This window comes from Muntiacus reevesi, chromosome 1 (genome assembly GCF_963930625.1).
Source record: "Muntiacus reevesi chromosome 1, mMunRee1.1, whole genome shotgun sequence".
NCBI classification, from domain to species: Eukaryota; Metazoa; Chordata; class Mammalia; order Artiodactyla; family Cervidae; genus Muntiacus; species Muntiacus reevesi.
In genome coordinates this window covers 79,758,168-79,765,258 of record NC_089249.1, presented here as the reverse complement: position 1 = coordinate 79,765,258, position 7,091 = coordinate 79,758,168, and the positions used below count along the sequence as shown (strand labels likewise).

Below are 7,091 nucleotides of genomic sequence, written 5' to 3'. Positions count from 1 at the left end.
AGGCTTCTTTTATACTAAAAGGGGAAGGGATACGGCTAGCTGTTGCAAACTTCTTGGTACCAGAATCCTTTGTTCTGGCAGCTTTCCATGTAAATCTGGTCACAATGTTCTTATAAACCTTTAAAAAAGACAAACGTTATTCTCTGTTCTGCAACTGTTTAATATATATTCATTGAATATATATTGAAGCATAGTTGACTTACAGTGGTTCAGGTGCACAACAACAAGGTGTACAGCTGTACATATACTTTTTTTATATTATTTTCCATCATAGGTTATTATATTGGCTATAGTTCCCTATGCTATACAGTAAACTTCTGTTGCTTGTTGCATATCTATTTTATAATTAGAAGTCTAGCATTCTATTCATGCTAAGTCAAACAACTGAAATCAAATGTCATAAATTTTTTAATTAGGTGAAAGTTCGTGTTTTCTAAAATATATTTATTATACATATTATTTATATGTGTATGTATACGAAAGCATTTCTACTACAGTTGATAAAAGCTAGAGAAAGAACATCAAAAAAAAAGAAGAGATGAAGAAACTAGAAAACATAAACTAAATGAAATAGGACCACAGAATATGAAAGAAGAAGTGAAACAAACTAGATAAAAGTAAAAGATCATCATATAGTCCAGTTGTTTTTAGCCATGACTGCTCATTAGAAACCTATTCCCATTTGCTGAATTGTTTTGGGTTTATTTTTTGTAGGCCTTTTCCTTGTCTTGTGTTTCCTGCCTAGAGGCAGGAATTTAACAAATTTAACAAATTCCTTTAGCATTTGTTGCAAAGCTGGTTTGGTGTTGCGAAATTCTCTTAACTTTTGCTTGTCAGAAAGCTTTTGATTTCTCCATCAAATCCAAATAAGAGTCTCGCTGGGTAGAGTATTCTTGGTTGTAGGTTCTTCCCTTCCTTTACTTTAAATATATCATGCCTTTCCCTTCTGGCTTGTGGAGTTTCTGTTGAGATATCAGCTGATAGCCTGATGGGAGTTGCTTTGTATGTTATTTGTCATTTTTCCCTTGTTTTTAATATTGTATCTTTGTCTTTAATTTTTGCCAGTTTAGTTACTGTGTGTCTTGGTGTGTTCCTCCTTGGGTTTATCCTGCCTGGGACCCTCTGTGCTTCCTAGACTGGGATGACTATTTCCTGACACGTGTTAAAGGAGTAGATTCAATATGGAGTTAGGGTTGCTGTTCTCTGTTACAATATCTCTGCAAAGGCAGAAAAGAAACATTAATTTGTCCAAAGAAGAAAAACAGAATACTGGAGAGTTTAGTGGAAAGAGTATTTTCTCCAGTAAAATATCTGAGATTTAATCCCAAGTACCCAGGTGATGCTAGTGGTAAAGAACCTGCCTGCCAATGCAGGAGACATGAGAGATGCAGGTTCAGTCTCTGGGTTGGGCAAATCCGCTGGAGAAGGAAATGGCAAACCACTGCAGGATTCTTGCCTGGAGAATCCCATGGACAGAAGAACTTGGCAGGCCACAGTCCACAGGGTTGCAAAGAGTAGGCACAACTGAAGCAACTTAGCACACACCCCACAATAAACCTGTGAATATGTGTCCAGCTTCAGACTCTGGTTGTTGTTTTTTTTAAGTTTTAGAGTATAGATTTATTTAGGGCCATTTGCACATGTTCATAGGATAGTTTACCCCCACAAATGGCAAGACAGCTCCCCTTCAGTGAGTCCCTAGCCTAAACATTATCTGCTTTACTTATACATAGCGAGAGGACATTAAACACCGAAGCTTTCGATTTGTGGCACCAGATGATGGTCTACACGGGGTACCCTCCAAAAGCTACAATTAGGGATCCACCTAGCTTTTCAGCAATACAAGCCCGATTGAGGTCTTCTGGCCCATTTGCTTGACATTCGTGTTTTATGCCTTGGAACTTCTTTTTGATGGCATCCTTGGAGCTTGCATAGATGATTTTACTCTTCAGAGGAGCTAGTTCTGGTGCCCACAGGAAAAACATCAACTCCTCTTTTCTGGATTCCTTTGTTTCAAAGCTTGCATCCTACAGAGCATAGCGACAATCTTTTTCAGGAAGCATCCCCACAAAATGCTTGAAAGGATCGGTTATGGTGACACCAACATCTATCTCCCACCAAGATCTCTTTGCCTTCCTCCACGATGATGCACTTTTTGTCTGCACTGAGACAGAAGATGACAGCCTTCTTTCTTTTCTTGATCTCTTCTGGCGTGGAGCACTTCCGAACTTTCATGTCATAAAAAATGCGACATACTTCATCGGCAACTGCACTCCTGAGGCCGCAGAGCGCGGAGAGACGGAGCCGGCTGGCGCCGAGCCTCCGGAGCGTCTTCACCGCAGCCCGGGCGAGCCTCCTGGGGGTGGGCAAGCGCCGGGCGATGCGGCTGCCCAGCTTCTGACTCTGTTTTTTTTTTTTCTTGGAAGAATAAATATTAGTACTTAACTGACATAGTTGATGTCAATAAAATTTTATCCACTCAAATATAACAAAGTAAACTTCTTGGCAATTAATTGTCTTCTTACATTGTTACTAAGTTGAAATGGACCTTATATTTTCAAGGAAGAAATGCAAACTACACACAAAATTTTGTACTTGAAAAATTGAGAGTAATTTTTGGATTGTATTTATTAAAGTCTTAAAATTATACTCAATAATTGATAAACTACAGTCCAATTAGAATTTTGACAATTTTGGTGCTGATCAAAATGACTATCTCATGACTATAGGGTCACAATGGGTTGGGTTTTGGACGGGATGTATGTATGTGAGTATAAAGAAGCAAATATCTGGAAATAAGTTATAATAATGTGAAAACATTCTTGAAGGGTTTTGTTTGCTTTTTTGGTCTGGGATTTAATGCCTTTTTTGTTGAAGTTGTACTTTGAAGAGGTTCCAAGTCATATCTCATATCTCTGTTGACTTATAAATACGTCTTTGTCACTGATGTTTGGCATCGAACATGTTTGCCACTTCTTTGGCATCTTGTGAGCACTTTTCCTCTTCTCAGTGGGCATCAGGTGTGAGCAGCTTGTTCACACCTACAATCTGCCTGCTACATTGCAGGCAGATTCTTTACTATCTCAGCCACCAGGGATTTATCTTCTTGCTAAAATTTTACCATTAAACAGCGGCTGTCTGTCTCACTAATAAACTTTTCACTATAAAGTTAATTTTATCTTCACTGATTATTCCCCAATCTGATACTGTCAGGTAGGAAGTTAGGTGTGAGCAATGAGGGGTGGCCTAGCAGATAAAGATTCAAGCTGCTCTCTATAAACTCCACCTCAGACAAGCCCCATGTGGCCCAGGAGAGCTCACAGATATGCTACAAAATAACCACAGAGACTCTTTCAACTCTACCCATGTGCCCTAGACACACAGTGAATACAAACTAACCACAGGGTCTTCTCCAACTCTTAGACACTGGCCCTTGATGCACTGCTGTGTCCTCAAGTGACCTTAGGCAGCTGAGAGTCTATTAAGTGTTCATAAATATTTTATACATATGTACATCTGATTATAACAGACTGAATTACGGGAAAGACATGTGCAATACAGCATGCTGTTATGTAACTTGCAACTGTCAATCAAAACTGCCAGTCCACACCCACCTAGATGAATTTGCAAAACCCAGTCTTGAAAACCCTTCTTACCTCATCATCCAGCACCAGGGCCTCTCTTGACCTGACCCACCTCTTCCTTGGAGTGTTCTTTCTGTTCTTTCCGTAATAAGCTTGTTTTTGCCACGAGTAAGACCTCAGATTCTTCTTTGCGTCCTTACCAAGAACCAGGGCCCACAAGGGAGGATCCTCTTCGACCCTCCCCAAATCTGGTAACAATACCAAGAATAGATCTAAACATGAGGGTGAGAGTTATTTGAGGGTAAAGATTTTATTGAAAATAGAGTGCCATGGGTCCCAATATGAAACCAGGTCATATTCAGGAGTGGTGACTGATTATCCCAGATCTGTCTGCTTACATCTGACATGTGATGCTATCTTCAGAATAGTTCCTGTGGGATTTCTGCAATATCTAATATCTGTAAGAGAAGAAATTGCTACCGCTGTATTGCTTGGTTAAAAAGGCATTATTTTGTCTTTCTTAAAGAATACCATCTTTAAGAAGTGATTCTTATTCTTGGGGAGAAAGGTAAAAGAAGACTCTGAGTTGTTTTTCTTATAGCTGTCAAGAATACTAAATGTCTGTGATTCCATCAGGAGTTCTTTAAATGTATGCTTAAAACCTGCTCAATACATCGTTATTAGCAATATGCATATTATATTGGATTTTTAAATATCAGCATTATTATACATCAAGGAGAAATCATGTTAAGGTTGAATGGGAGAAAGTTTCTACATCACTTTTATAGGTAGATAAACTGACAGTAAAAATATATAACAATAATTCTAAGATTCTCATCTTTCTCCTGTTAATCACCAAGTCCTATCAACTTTGGTTGTAAATACACATCTTCCATTCATGTAACTTAGTTCACTCTAACTTTTCATCCTCACTTTCACCATGTTTTTGTACATATTGTAAATAGAAGTTACTTGTACCACATAGCAAACAATTACGTTTCAAACACAGCATATTTATCTAAGACCTGTGTATGAGTCGCTTTTTGGTTTGCAGTGTCTTTCTCACCACTTTCACATGTAATTCTTGGTGACACTTCAAGAATCAACTTGTGTTTCACTCTTTTTATTCTCACTTTTATCGTCCAACTTGTCCTCCATGGCACAAAAATAATTTCAACATAAACCAAGTGTCCCTTTCCATGGAATTTTGGATTCTGTTGTCAGATTGTGGGATTGCACTTAGTCCTCATGTTCTACTATTACTAATGGGAAAGATAAATGTATCATGATGACCAAATTAGGTAATGAGTATATAATAGGCTTAGGAACAGAAGACGGTCCTATGCCTAATATATGTCTACTTATTTTATTGTAATATGATTGTTGATTTTCCTTATCTTGCATTCATGAGATATTATGAACTCATTAAGTAAGATTCTGACTTTTACATAATCTGTTAGGGACAGGTCAGTTTTCATGTTATCTAAACATAAGGCGATGCCTAGGGCTAAAATTATGTTTATTAATCTTTATAATAAACAGACTCTACCTAATCAAATAGTTGTACTAAGGGCTAAGATAATGTATGTTAATATTTTTGCAAAATACAATAGTCTATACAAATGTGTATATGTATAATATCTAAAACACCAAAATTTACTTTGTAATTTTCCTCTCTAATCTCTAAAAAGAAGGGAAAATATGGATATTTTTCTTTCTTCATGAAAACTGGATAAACAATACTGTCAAATTCAAGACAAACTGATAAACTTCAGAATGAACTGTCTGGAGAAAATATGTGAAAGTCGCCATATGTTCTCTTGTTTCCACCTTTCATGATTCATGAGTCCAGAGGCAGTTGTTACAGACATCAACTCCATATGAAACTAGGCAACTTATTTATTTTCAATAAGAAGAATGGTTAATGCTTCACATTAGCAGCCTTTAGGACTTTGAGAAAATGTTTCCTGAACTCTTCTCACCAATACACATTCTCACCTGTGAAATTATAAGAAAAACATTTTAGTAATGCCATATTAAATACAACTATTTCAAAATTATAAAAGTCACACACACACACATATATATATATGTACCCTAATAATACAGTCAAAATTTTCAAACAGATTTAAGATATTTACATTTTACCACTTATACAGCATTAACTAGACCTTTACATACCAAGAAAATTATATAAGTAAAAAACGTAACGACTATATTTTACTAATATATTTGATATATATATTTGATATATCACAGCTGCCCAAAATACATAAAGTAGATTGTTGTGCCAAATTCTTAATGTTCAATGAAACTACTGCTCAATAAAGAGAAAGAAATTGTGAACAGGTGGTATTTTTGCTCTTAATTTTATATTATTCTCTGGTTTCTTCCCTTTGGCTACCATTTCCTACCAGATGTGCTTTTTGTTTTTCCTTTTAACTAAAAGAAGCTTTAGTGTGATCTACATCTTTACTTGGCATCATATCCCAGAAAAAATATAAGTGTATATACTATTTAATCACCATATAAGAAAATATTGTAAAATTAAAGAAAATAATGCTAAGTTAATGAAACATGTAAAAGGTAATTATTTAATAAATATTGGATATACTGGGTATTATTTTAAAAAGAAAAAAATTGGAGATCACAAAGCCACTTTTAAATTTCTGGTTACAACATATTTCATAGTTATATATTTCTATAATATAGTTATATCACTATATATCAGTCTTCCAATGGTAGATGAAATACATGTTCAATATTAAAATGCTCTCAGGATCTGTGCATAATATAGTTCTAAAATATGTAGACTTAGTCATTTTAATCTCCTTTGGAATTAGTTTCATGGCAGAATCATAAATCAGGACTCAGTTTTAAACAGTGGCAGATTGAGGGAAAAAAATCTTTTTTAAGAAGTCACAGTCCTTAACAGGGTTTCTTTTCTATTTAGATTAAATGTAGATAACTCTGCCACTATTTTAATCATACTTTTGAAATTCATTTATTTAGAAATTAGAAAGCCAAATATAAAAGCATATAATGAATGGAACGGTTGCTAATTAATAATAACTATTCAGAAATAAACAGCCATTTCTTGACCACAGGGGATGATCAAGCAGACATAAATGGACAGAGGGATTTCATATATAAAACTTGAGTAGAATGATGATAAATGTTTTGTCTGAGTGTTACTGAGCCCTAAATAAAAATGTGACCCAAACTAAAAGAATAAAGTAAAATATCCCATGGGAAATAAGAATGGCTTTTTTCTTGAAACTTGAGAAAAAATTTTCAGTATAATTATAGAAGGGAGTGATTTATGAGGGGGTTCTGGGAAGGGGCAATCCTATAAGTTAAAAGATCTCTTACCATCTAAAGAGGTTTCCATGAAAAGGAAACACAGTTCAGTTCAGTCGCTCAGTCGTGTCCGACTCTTTGTGACCCCATGAATTGCAGCACGCCAGACCTCCCTGTCCATCACCAACTCCCGGAATCCACCCAAAC

The 7,091-nt window shown here is 35.8% G+C and overlaps 1 pseudogene; it reads right to left on the bottom strand.

The window, feature by feature from the left end:
• Positions 1-1,608: 1,608 nt before the first annotated feature.
• LOC136161599 (destrin pseudogene) lies at positions 1,609-2,270 on the bottom strand (annotated as a pseudogene).
• Positions 2,271-7,091: the final 4,821 nt, after the last annotated feature.